The sequence below is a fragment of the Mandrillus leucophaeus genome, unplaced genomic scaffold (genome assembly GCF_000951045.1).
Source record: "Mandrillus leucophaeus isolate KB7577 unplaced genomic scaffold, Mleu.le_1.0 Scaffold17, whole genome shotgun sequence".
NCBI lineage: Eukaryota > Metazoa > Chordata > Mammalia > Primates > Cercopithecidae > Mandrillus > Mandrillus leucophaeus.
The window spans coordinates 2,279,180-2,292,229 of NW_012101698.1; the positions used below are offsets into that span (position 1 = coordinate 2,279,180).

General features: G+C 43.8%; 1 long non-coding RNA gene across 1 annotated transcript in view; it reads right to left on the reverse strand.

Annotated features, from left to right (window-relative positions):
• LOC105537187 overlaps positions 1 to 13,050 on the reverse strand; it is a 41,492-nt gene that overhangs the window by 1,561 nt on the left and 26,881 nt on the right. The gene's annotated exons all lie outside the window — the stretch shown is intronic.

Sequence of the window (13,050 nt, forward strand, 5' to 3'; positions counted from 1 at the left end):
TTTATATATATATACATATATATATATATATATACACACACACATATATATATATATATATCTCTGTTAATTCTCATTCATTCATTTGGCAAGAAGCAGGTATTAACCACTAAGCACACAGTATCGTTAGATTCAAAAAGTATCAACACCCTCATGGACAAGGAGTTCCAGGCAGACTTGTGAATGAGGAAATCACATAGCCAAAGCAGAGCACGGAGGGGCACACCTATGATCCCAGCCATTTGGGAGGCTGAGGTGGGAGGGAGGATGGCTTGAGCTCAGCAGTTCAAGTCCAGCCTGGGCAACATAGCAAGACCCCATCTCAAAACAAAAAAAAAAATCACATGGCATATAGTAAATGCTGGCAAAGGTAGGAAGACCGAAGGAACCACATTTTTAAGAGAGCCCCAGACTTAGGTAAATAGCTTTTAGTTCTGTGTGGCAGCAGGGGTGACCACCAAGGCATCAAAGCCTGAGCTAAGACGTTCACTGATCTAGTGGCAATGAGAGAAATTGGGAGGCTTTAAGCAAAGGAATGTTACATACAGTCAGTGTTGACTTCTGGAAATAGCAAAGGTTTTAAAGTCATACTCACATGAGTTAAATACTGATGTTGTCACTTGCCAAGTGAGGCAAATTGCAGATTTCTGAGCCTCATGTCCATATCAATAAATAATAGCTACCTCACTGCACGTGGTGAGTGAGACAGTGTCCATGGAGCATTTAGCATACTATCTGCCCCATAAAAGTCACTCAACAATTATCAGTGCTTCTTTCCTTCATTAGCCGGTCTGTCCCACTCAACATCTTGCTCGTACAGAACACAATGGAAAGCCTATGTTTCCAAGGTTTGCACTCCCCAACATCTGGGTTGTGTTGTCAAACGTCACTGAAGTTGTCCAAAACTTTGCCACTGGATTTTGTTTACTCTAGAGCTGAGTGTTTAAATCCCTTAAATTGGTAACGTCAGTTTGACGTCCATGTTAATCTTCCACGAGATTTCAGGATCTGGAATCTGGAGGTGGCTTTCTCTACCGCATACCCAGGTTTGGAGCCAAATGTGGTCATTATTACCACCGAAATCAGGGAGGACGTGGAAAAGTACCCGTTGGAAGAAGTGATTTTTTTTTATATACAAAGGAATGTAAATGTTTTGCCAAGCAAGTTTCTGGCAAGAGTGCCTCCAATGCCGGTATTTTCATGCTGTAAGGAAACAGCGACAAGCAAACAGAGGGGATGGGAGACCTGTTTTACATTTGGAAATACGAACAAAGCCACATTCCCACCCCTTCTGCAAATGTATCACTAACGTACACAATGCTTTGTATATATAATGGAATGAAGGGCTAAGCTGTTTTGTGTGGGATTCTGACATGTCTCTTTCTTTTTCTCACACACACTCTGCAGTGATACATCTATAAATGAAGGGGACATTTCCAAGAACACATTTCATTGTCAGAAATATATACACACCATGTAGAACAAACACAGCCTGAACAAAGATGTCCTCTTCCCCCAGCCACTCCTTCCCTGGGTACCCACTTCTCATCCTTTACTGTGACAGTGGGACTCCCCATTCCAGGTAATCGGGCCAGGTAGCTTCTGGGAGTTGAGCCTGTAGGGTGGCTGCCCTGAAGTCACTCAACAGCAGTCCTGTTACCACCGTCTACCAGCTGCAACTGATGAGGAAATCGGACTCTTCCTTAATCCCTTCCACACCCTGGGGTTTATTCTCAGAAGTTTATCTAACTTGTGAATGTAATGGCTATAATAATGTACAAGTTCAGATTAACCCAAAAGGGAAATGGCGAATTCCCAGTGGCCTCTGTCCATCTTTTAGGATTTAGAAGGTTCTAGAAGGAATGGTCAGCTGCTGTGCTTTATAGCTCCATCCCATGACCTACTGTCTTTCCTTGCATCACATAGCCTTTTCTTTTTCCCTTTTTTTTTTTTTTTTTTTTTTTGAGATGGAGTCTCGCTGTGTTGCCCAGGCTGGAGTGTAGTGGCACCATCTCAGCTCACTGCAAGCTCTGCCTCCCGGGTTCACGCCATTCTCCTGCCTCAGCCTCCTGAGGAGCTGGTACTACAGGCGCCCGCCACCACAGCTGGCTAATTTTTTTTTTTTTTTTTGTATTTTCAGTTGAGACAGGGTTTCACTGTGTTAGCCAGGATGGTCTCCATCTCCTGACCTCGTGATCCACCTGCCTTGTCCTCCAAAAGTACTGGGATTACAGGCGTGAGCCACCGCACCTCTTTTTCCTTTTTAAAAAATTATTTTGAAATTATTTTAGACAACAAAGTTGGCAAAAATTGTTCAGAGAGTTTCTGCGTATTCCTCACCCAACTTCCCCAATGGTAACAATCCTAGATAACTGTGGTGCAACTATCAAAATTAAGAAATCAGCTGGGCATGGTGGTGCATGCTTGTAATCTCAGGTACTCAGGAGGCTGAGGCAGGAGGATCACTTGAGACCAGGAGTTTGAAGACAAACTGGGCAACATAGCAAGACCCTGTCTCCAAAAAAAAAAAAGAAAAATTGCTTTTCTTAATTAATGGGTACAGTACTAATGCCAAAGTACATATTGTATTTGGATTTCACCAGCGTTTTCACTCATGTCCTATTTCTTGGATCCTATCCACAATCCTAAATGCAGGACAGCTCTTAGCTGTGCTTCCTTCCTCTCCCTCAATCTATGACAGGCTCTCAGTCTTCTCTTGTTTTTCATACCTGGACGCTTTTGAAAAGTATTGTTCCATGGCTGGATAGAATGTGTCTGAAGCTTCTCATGATTTGATTGAAGACATGCATGTGTTTTGGGCAGGAATACCAGAGGTGACATGCCCTTCTCAGGGTGTTATATGGGGGGTGCGTGATGTCAGTGTGGCTTATAACTGATAGTCACTTTGGTAAGGTGGTGTCTGCCAGGTTTTCATGCCGTAAAGTTACTGTTTTTCCCTTTGTAACTGTTAAATATGTTTTGGGAGATACATTGAGATGATGATAATATCCTACTTCCCAAACTTTCGTCTGCTACATTGAGTACCCTTGGCAGCACTGGTCTTGCCTACGACATTTATGATGGTGGTATCCTCACAGGGACTTTTCCACGTTCTCCCTAAAGTTAAGAAATAAATTTTCTTAATGAATGAGTCCAATACTGGTTTTCCAGTGCTCCCATTCCATCTATGTTTATTCATCAGCCTCCCACAACCTTTGGGCTGACTGTACACGACATTTTTATTTTCACCTTGTAGAATTTCTCCTAATCTCCCACCGTGGTCCCTATAAAGGATTCTGTAAATATTTTCAGAAGTGGAAAAGAAGAGGAGAAAAGCAAAGTAATAAAAGTGCCTACAGTGATCCCAATTTGTGCTCACTGTGTGACTTTGAACAAGTCACTGTCCTGTGAGCTTCTGTTTTCTCTTTTTTTTTTTTTTTTTTTTTTTGAGTGCTCTGCTCGCTCTTGTTGCCTAGGCTAGAGTGCAATGGCATGATTTCTCAGCTCACTGCAACCTCCACCTCCCAGGTTCAAGCAATTCTCCTGCCTCAGCCTCCCGAGTAGCTGGGATTACAGGTGCCCATCACCTCGCCTAACTAATTTTTGTATTTTTAGTGGAGATAGAGTTTCACCATGTTGGCCAGGCTGGTCTTGAACTCCTGACCTCAGGTAATCCACCCACCTTGGCCTCCCGAAGTGCTGAGATTACAGGCATGAGCCACCATGCCCGGCCTCATTTTCTCTTCTGAAAACGCCATCTCTAAGCCCCTTCCAGCTCTAAAATGCTGTGATCCTATGACAGGCAGCTGGGTTGTGATGGAATCTGCAGCTGGCGTCACCAAACTGCCCAACAGTGAGATGAACGAACATGGGGCGGCGACAGGACAGACAGGGGAATTCAGGAAGGGGAGGAAATGGTCTATGAATCTTTTATAAGCACTAGGGATACTGACATTAATAATACTTTCCACACGGAGAAATACGTTGGAGGGAATGCTAAGGTTTGAGGAGGAAGCAGCTCCGTTTGGGATGAGGTCTTTTATCTTTGCCTGGCCCTTGAAACATACGAATCAGCCCTTTTCTCCCCAGATTGAAGAATCCATAGTGTGTGTTTTCACCATCTGTTTCATTACTTTGAATCAGGCTTAATACCCATTTAAGGCTTAATGATTGCAGAATTATACTGGATGTAAATATAGTTTTTAACAGTGTGGCTTAAAAGCTGAAGTTTCACTTTTATCCTCTTTATAAAGCTCACAAAACATGCAGACCTCAAGACTAAAAATTTTCTTAATGTCTTATAAGCCAAGTCTGTTTTTTCTGGTTTGCAGCTCAGAGCCAATTTGTATTGATATTTTAAATATACAATTAGAAATTACCGATTATTTTGCCTATCTTGCTAGCTGATTTTAGAACATCAGTCATTATTTAAAAAAAAAAAAAAACTGGGAGAGAAACATTTGGAACTATAAAAGGGAGGGAAGTTTGGCTCCCAGGGGTGAACTGTGAATGGTGGACTGGGCTGAACACCCAGGAGTTGATCATAAAGAGAGGTCTTTCATCTTCCATCTCTTTTCCTCAGAGATGAGGAAAATTAAAATTTGTCCCCAGCTGAGGTTATTTAAGCCAGTTCTTGTGAAACTCCTTTCCTAGCTAGTCTGTTCTCATATCTGCTGGCTAATAGAGGAATGTACTGGTTTGGGATCCAGCCTCTTGTTTGGTTTGGTTTTGTTTGAGACGGGATCTCACTCTGTCACCCAGGCTAAAATGCAGTGGCACAGTCACAGCTCACTGCAGCCTTGACCTCCCAGGCTCAAGTTCTTCCCACCTCAGCCTCCCAAGCAGCTGGGACCACGGGCACGTGCCCCCATGCCTGGTGGATCTTTTTAAATTTTTGTAGAGATGAGGGTCTCCCTATATTGCCCAGGCTGGTCTCAAACTTCTGGACTCAAGCACTTCTCTCATCTTGGCCTCCCACTTCCCCCAGTGGGATCCTACCTCTTAATGATCCTTTTTAAATAGAGAACTTTTGAAATATCACTGTCATAAAACTGCTTTGGTAAATATAAGTTGGAGAATCACAGGGAAAGTGAGGGTAGGAGAACGAGTGGCCAGTTTGTCACAACTTGTAGTGAAGATTGTGTTATTGATTAAACTGTAAGTTTAGTTCTTTGCAGACAGGGACGTCCATCTCTCAGTGACTGCTGTACTGTGAATTCCATATATAGTGCCTGGCGCATAGTAGGTAATCAATAATCCGTGATGCATCAATAAATGGTTAAAGGTAGAAATTATCTCTGTGTGGGTTAGACCCTGAATTATGGTCCCTCTCATTTACCTTTCAGATAATGGTTGGAGCTAGAGGTAACCTAAAAGGAGTATCTACACTCAAAGGTCTATGCCTTAAATTCATATACTACTTTGTAACAATATTTTTTCACAATGTGTTTATTGGAAGGTTAGTAGATACTATTCAGTAACAGAGTCCTGTGGTCAAAGTGTGAACTCCGAAAGGTTAAACAGTTTTTTGTTTACTTTTGTTTTTAACTGCAGGACTTGTCAGGGCCTTTGATCATTTGCATGGGTGTTGGGATTTACCGAGGGAGGCATAAACACTTTGAATATTGATTCTTTGTTTTCTTAAAGTATCCTTCATTCTAATAATCCGATGATCACAATTTGGGAAACATTGTTTATAATACGCAGATCATTTTTACTTGGTAAGTCATCCTAGAACATTTGGTTTCTCCAGTCTTTGACCTTGAACTCATTATATACATGTAGAAAAATTTCCAAATCAAATGCATAACGTGAACAATGCCCCTAGGTACACAGATACTTGTTCGGTGGATGGATAGATGGATGGATGGTTTAGTGACTCTATCAGAGTAATATTGTTAGATAAATGACATCATCAGCACCAAGATCTGGGAGAGTTGTTGAGATTTCTCCAAAACCACAGTGTTCTCACTTCGATTGCCTCTCTCCTCCACCCCAGCCCCCGGCCTAGAGCTACTCATTGCCTTTTGCTAATTGCAGGAGCTTCTAAGTGCTGTTTCCACATCTGGACTAACTGCCTTCAAATCTGTCCACACCCAGGCTTGCTATATCTCGGGGTCATTTACATGGCAGTCTTTCCACAGGGTGCCCAGAGCCCTCTCCGAGTCCCATCTCATTCTTCCAGCCTCATCCTCCTTCACTCCCTTATGTACAGGTCACGTTTCACCCAAACCAACCTGCCCTCTGTTTCCCAAGTTTCCTTTGAACTTTCTCACTCCTGTGCTGTTCTTTGCTCTGTTTTCTGTCTGGAATGCCTGGGGAATCCTGCGTCATTGATGGCAAGGGCCTCTTGAACTATTACCTATTTTTTTCACTTTCGTTCCAAACCATCTTCTTCATAAGAATGTCTCTAGTCCTGCTATTTTCTGAATCTCTGTGGCCTTCTCTGATATCACTCATAATCGCCAGTAATCCATCTGCTTGCCCCATTTCCACCTTCCTGCCCAACACGGACACTGTATTGTGAGCTCCTGCAAGGCAGCATTCTCTACTTTTTTCCCCAGTACTTTGCACACCGTGGGCCCTTGGCTAATAGTTGGTGAGCTGAGCACTCCTGTTAAGATCCATAAATGCATCTGTATTATTACTCTTCAATAGCATAGCACAGAGAGACAGACATAGATCTTGCCCTAAGAAAACACATTGCAAATAAGAAAGCCCAATTATCTTCTAGAATTTGGAAGAGTCAAATGTACTAATAGGCTACGATGTTGCAGAAGTTCATTTTAAGTCTGTTGTTCGGAACCTGGGTGAAATACTCCTCTAGAAACAGCATCACACGTGCTGGTTGTGTCTCCCGCCAGCCCACAAAAGCCTATTTAACTTGTAATGTGTCTAAAGTCCAATACTAATAGCAGCCCCAGGGGTTCATCGGCCTCTTCTCTCAGGCCATCAGCAGTCTTAACACTACAGACCTTGCCCTGAGGCAAAGTATGAGGCCGGGATGGAAGAGGATAAGGTGGATGGTGGGGGGAAAGGAAGGGGAGGGGAGGGAGTCGTCTACTATAAGCAAGAATGAGGTAAGCACAAATAACATGGCCATGACAAACTGAGCAAGGGAGTCCGTCCAGTCTGTCATGGCAGTTCAGGTGGAATGGGTACAGTGCACTAGTGCAGGGACTTCAGGGGACAAACACGTTGACATTTACTTTTTTTTTTTTTGAAACAGTCTCTCACTCTGTTGCCAGGGTGGAGTGCAGTGGCGTGATTATGGCTCACTGTAGCCTTGACCTCCCAGGCTCAGATGATCCTCCCTTCTCAGCCTCCTGAAGTAGCTGGGACTACAGGTGTGCGCCACTGTGCCTGGCTAATTTTTGCATTTTTTGTAGAGACTGGGTTTTGTCATGTTACCCAGGCTGGTCTCAAACTCCTGGGCTCAAGTGATCCACCTGCCTCGCTCTCCCAAGTGCTGGGATTATAGACATGAGCCACAGATCCTGGCTGATACTTATTTTTATTGGAATGTCTTTGGAAGACTGCCTATCTATGCCTGTCTTAGAGGTTTTTAATTGCTCTTCCTTAAGTTTTAGCCCCAGTAGAAACTAAATACATCAACAAAGAAACCAAGAAAGACTTATTTCAACACAAGGAGGCACCTGCTATCATGTAGACTGGAGATCACAAACTCAAATGTCTAAGGGGGCAGGCAGGCCATGAAAATTCATGAAACAGAACAGGAGTAAGGATGCTGAGTGTGGTGGTAACCTGCAGGGTACATGTCGCATATAAAGGACCAGCTTGAACTAAGCTTCAGTCACATGTGCACCCAGGGTTCAAAATATTTCATGTTTTCAAGAGAAGCCATCGATCTGAATTTTTATGTACTATCTCCTAGATTTTATATGCTGATAGTTAAATTTAAAATTTTAAAACAAGGTAAACTGACACACACCCCAACCCCCTCACAGGCATACAGATACACTTTTGGATCCTACCCATGACATCTTTGCTGTATATGGTCATATTTCACTTAATGTGGTCCTGAAAAAAAAAATAAAGAAGTATAAATGGAATTTTTGTGGAGAGAATCATATATTCCCATTTGATGGCCATTAAAATTTCAGAAAGGTATTCCCACAGATAACGATTTTTTGTTCAACAACACTCTTGAAAAATCATACTTCAGGGAATAGTTTATGTACGTATTTCAAAGGGCAGGTGCCAATTTCTGATGAAATTTTAACAATAATGCACCAATCTCCTATTAAATTTAATTGCTAACCTCTTTAAATCCCACTGTACAAGAAGTCAAAAAATTGAGGACAGTTTTGGCCAAGGACTGAGATTCTAAAGACAGAAATTCACATCAGCATTTCTGAAGTCAACTGTAGCATGTGGCTATTCCTAGTCTCTTCGGATTCTCTATCACAGGACCCTGTCTTTAAAATTCCAGCAGCATGAAAGCTGTCCAGTTGGTGGCCATCCGTGACATATTCAGAAGTGCTCAATGCCACCGGCAGCTCTAGGAGAGCAACCCATATCCATCTTATGTATCAGAGCTCTGTGCTATGTCGGGATGACAACTGGATATTTACAGCCTGGCATTTTGATTATTCGATGCTGGACTGTAGTTCTGGGCCTGCCACTGGGAACCTGGGCAAGTCACTTCGAGTCTGTGTGCTTTAGTTTCTCATCACCCATGAGTTGTTCTGGGAAGGAGATGGAATCGTGCGTGTGTGTGTAGCACACATGTTTTATACTCGGTAGACAGTAAACACTGTGAATCTTCGTTCTTAGGAATATCATTAGTATCATCAGAGGATGCAGCCTCTCTTGTTGGGTCCTTCCTCCATCTACTGGATATTATCCTTTCAGATCACACTGGTCCAGGAGCAGGAGATGGGACAGCACTCATCTGGGCTGTGGCTACAAACTGAAGACATTTTTTTTAATTGTAGGTACATAGTAGGTATATATATATTTTGGGGGTTACATAAGATGCTTTTCTACAGGCATACAATGCATAATAACCACATCAGGGTAAATGGGGTATCCATCATCTCATGCATTTGGCCTTTCTTTGTATTACAAACAATTCAGTCATACTCTTATAGTTTTGTTTGCTTTGTTTTGTTTTGTTTTGAGACAGAGTCTCTCTCTGTTGCCCAGGCTGGAGTGCAATGGCACGATCTCGGCTCACTGCAGCCTCTGCCTCCTGGGTTCAAGTGATTCTCCTGCCTCAGCCTCCTGAGTAGCTGGCATTACAGACAGCTGCTACCATGCCCAGCTAATTTTTGTATTTTTAGTAGAGATGGGATTTCACCATGTTGGTCAGGCTGGTCTCAAACTCCTGACCTCAAGTGATCCACCCACCTGGGCCTCCTGAAGTACTGGGATTACAGGTGTGAGTCACCATGCCTGGACTCTTGCAGTTATTTTTAAATGTACAATAAATTATTGTTGACTTTCGTCACCTTACGGTGCTGTCAAACACTAGATCTTATTTATTCTATCTAACTACATTTTTGTAGCCATTAACCATCCCTACTTCCCACCTGCCCACCTCCCCCACCCCTGCCCCCTGCCCGCTACCCTTCCTAGCCTCTGGTAACCATCATCCTACTCTCTTTCTCTCTCTGTCTCCCTGAGTTCAATTGTTGTTCATTTTCAGCTCCCACATGTGAAGTTTGTCTTTCTGTTCCTGGCTTATTTCACTTAACATAATGTCCTCCAGTTCCATCTATGTTGTTGCAAATTATAGGATCTCATTCTTTTTATGGTTAAATTTTGTAGCCATTAACCATCCCTACTTCCCACCTGCCCACCTCCCCCACCCCTGCCCCCTGCCCGCTACCCTTCCTAGCCTCTGGTAACCATCATCCTACTCTCTTTCTCTCTCTGTCTCCCTGAGTTCAATTGTTGTTCATTTTCAGCTCCCACATGTGAAGTTTGTCTTTCTGTTCCTGGCTTATTTCACTTAACATAATGTCCTCCAGTTCCATCTATGTTGTTGCAAATTACAGGATCTCATTCTTTTTATGGTTGAATAGTACTCCAGTGTGTCATGTACCACATTTTCTTTATCCATTCATCACGGACCCTTAGGTCACTTCCAAATCTTGGCTGTTGAGAACAGTGCTGCAATAAACACAAAAGTGCAGTTATTTCTTTGACATACTGATTTCCCTTCTTTGGGGATTATACCCAGCAGTGGGATTGCTGGATCATATGGTAACTCTATTTTTAGTGTGTTGAGGAACCTCCAAACTGTTCTCGATAGTGGTTGTGATAATTTACATTCCCACCAGTGGTATACGATGCTTTCCTTTTCTCTACATCCTTGTCAGCGTTTGTTATTGCCTGTCTTTTGAATAAAAGCCATTATAACTGGGCCACGAAGACAGTTCTTAAAACGAGAGGTGCAAGCATGTTCCAGGAGTCAAGATTTTTTACCATGTATCCGAGGCATGGCTGTCCCCAGACCAAATGAAACCATTTTTTTTCTTGTCTTTGGCCATATCCAGGGTGGATGACTCAGCCAGGATATGTCTTCTCCTTGCTGAGATATATCACCGGGGTCTCCAGGGAACCCTAAGCTTTTAAAGGTCAGGACATGTTCTCCTGGCTTACTGCCTGCAATGCTGTATCTTGGCACTGTAAACCAAAAGGTATTAATAGTTGGCTTGGTAGCAAGTAAGCTGCTCATTTGGGTGAATGCTTATGTAGCAGATAAGCTAACACTTCTACTTTACTGTGGCTGGCCTTGACCAAATGAATGAATCCCTGTATTGAATGCAGAGAAAGAAGTGTTTAACAGTGGGAGTCCCTTGCACGAGGCCATCCTGAAATGAATGGTGAGAAAGCCAACATTTTTTTGGGATGGTGAGGTAATCTCTGGTGTTGATGTCTATAAAGTTTGAGCAGGTCTGGCAGATGAGGACAACTTTGGTTGCCTCGCCAGAATGGGAGAGGACCACAACACCTGAGTCCCATGCAAGGCCATGCCTGTCTCCCTTCTGAGCATGGGCTTGGACCCCAGCACACAGCAGCATCTGGCCAATGACCCAACCCTCTGGGCCACTTCCTGGAAATGTCCAGGCCACCGCTGTCCTGACTTCAAGCCTGGAGGGCCCCAAGTTTGGCTAGCTGGGAACCGCATTTCCAAAGCCCCGCTCTGCTCGTGTTCCTCTCATTCCCAAAGGAGTAAGTATTCCCAGACCAGAGGGTTCCAGACAATTGAAACATATGGAACCACAGCACTTCCAGCTGTTGGGATCCCGAGTTGCCTTTATTTCTTGGCTGGACTGCCCTGGGGATGAAAAGGAAGGGCGGATGTGTCAATGAGGAACCAGTAGCAGCTGCATCTGCTGCTGGTTACAGTTATTGGCCTTCCAAATCCCTTTTTATGTCACCCCATTGGCTTGAGACCTCAAGACCTTGTCAGGGACTCTGGCTTGTCCGAGTTGATTTCTTCTGCCCGAGTTCACCCTCTCTAGTCAATTCTGCGCCAAGATCATTTCCTCCACACGTCTATTTTTATGGTGGATACAACAATAGACTTTTCTTTCTCCTGTGTCCACTCTGATATCATTTAATGCAGAAATGCCTATTGGGAGGTCAGAATGAACAACCATCTGTTTAGGTCCCAGGCCAAATCCCTTCACCCAAGCAAAAAAAAAAAAAAAGAGCTTCACAGGCATCTGCAACCAGATCTTCTTCCTCACCCACCCCCATCCACTCCTGCAGCTCACCCCTTTTCACTCCCGTCCTTCTTGGCCTCCCCAGGGGTCCAAGTCTCCTGTTTCCATCACAAGAGAAGGTGGGTGCACTTCCCCCAACTGCTGTTTGCTTTTCCCAGCCTGTGGGAATCAGAGGTTGGGGTAGGAATTGATAAAAGCCAGCATTTTGCCATAAAAGGAATCTAAGAGGGCAATGGAAGGCCATTCGCACGATTCCCCAGGCTGTCTGTCTTTGAAAAGGAAGATCTGGCCAAACCTACAGAACTTGCTGCCTCTGGAGTTTACTCTCTATTTCACTCTGTGCTGCACATCCTTGTGTATGAATTAAAGATTAAAGTCAACTTAACCTGCATTTTGCTAGATCTCTATATGCAGGAGAGGAAGGGAGGGAGCAAGTGTTCAGCGTGATCTCCTGGTTCTAACACCAGACTAGGAGATGGGAGACTAAAGGTGGAAGGATCAGAGGTCTTTTCCTGACCCTGCCACTCCCTCATGCTGTGGTCTCTTGCAAGTCATTGACCTGGACTCTACCTCCATTTCTTGAACCATGGAATAAGCACAGTGACACCTTCTTGGACTACTGATGTGTCCTCTACCAAGCTGTGTGGGTCTCAGAGCATTGACGACATCATACCACAGGCCATGGAACAAAGGACCCAAGGGGTGAAACACCATTCAGTGGAAAACCAGCATTCGGGCCCCTCCCTCATTTTCCAATGCAATCGGTTTTGGATTGTACACAGCTGAACTGTCATTCCAGCTGCTTTTAGTCACAAAGCATAGCAGCCACATTTACGGTCCCTTAGAACAAGGCTTCTAACCTCTGCACGACTGACATTTGAGGCTGGATCGTTCTCCTTGGTGGTTGGAGGTAGGGAGGTCCTGTGCATTGTAGGATGTTTAGCAGCATCCTTGGCCTCTACCCACTGAATATTTCTAGCACTCCCAAGTTGTAACAACCAAAAATACATTTAAACATTGCCAAATACGCCCTGCAGGACAAAATCACCCTTTCTGCTGAGAACTGCTGCTACAGAATCAGCCATCCTTGGAGGAAGGCATCACCAAAACACTGATTCAATTAATTGTTACTCTAAGAAACTGAAACATGAATGCATAGGCTAATTTGGTGCCATATTTAGAAACGGGAATGTCGCCAGATAATATAAACCAGCCCCAGCCAAGGCTCAAGATGATAAGACTGCAAAAAGAAAATACATTCCCAAGTCCTTCTCTCTGTTCTTTTGCAGACATCTTCATGCCAGTAATATCCCGTTAGATACATTCCCAAGTCCTTCTCTCTGTTCTTTTG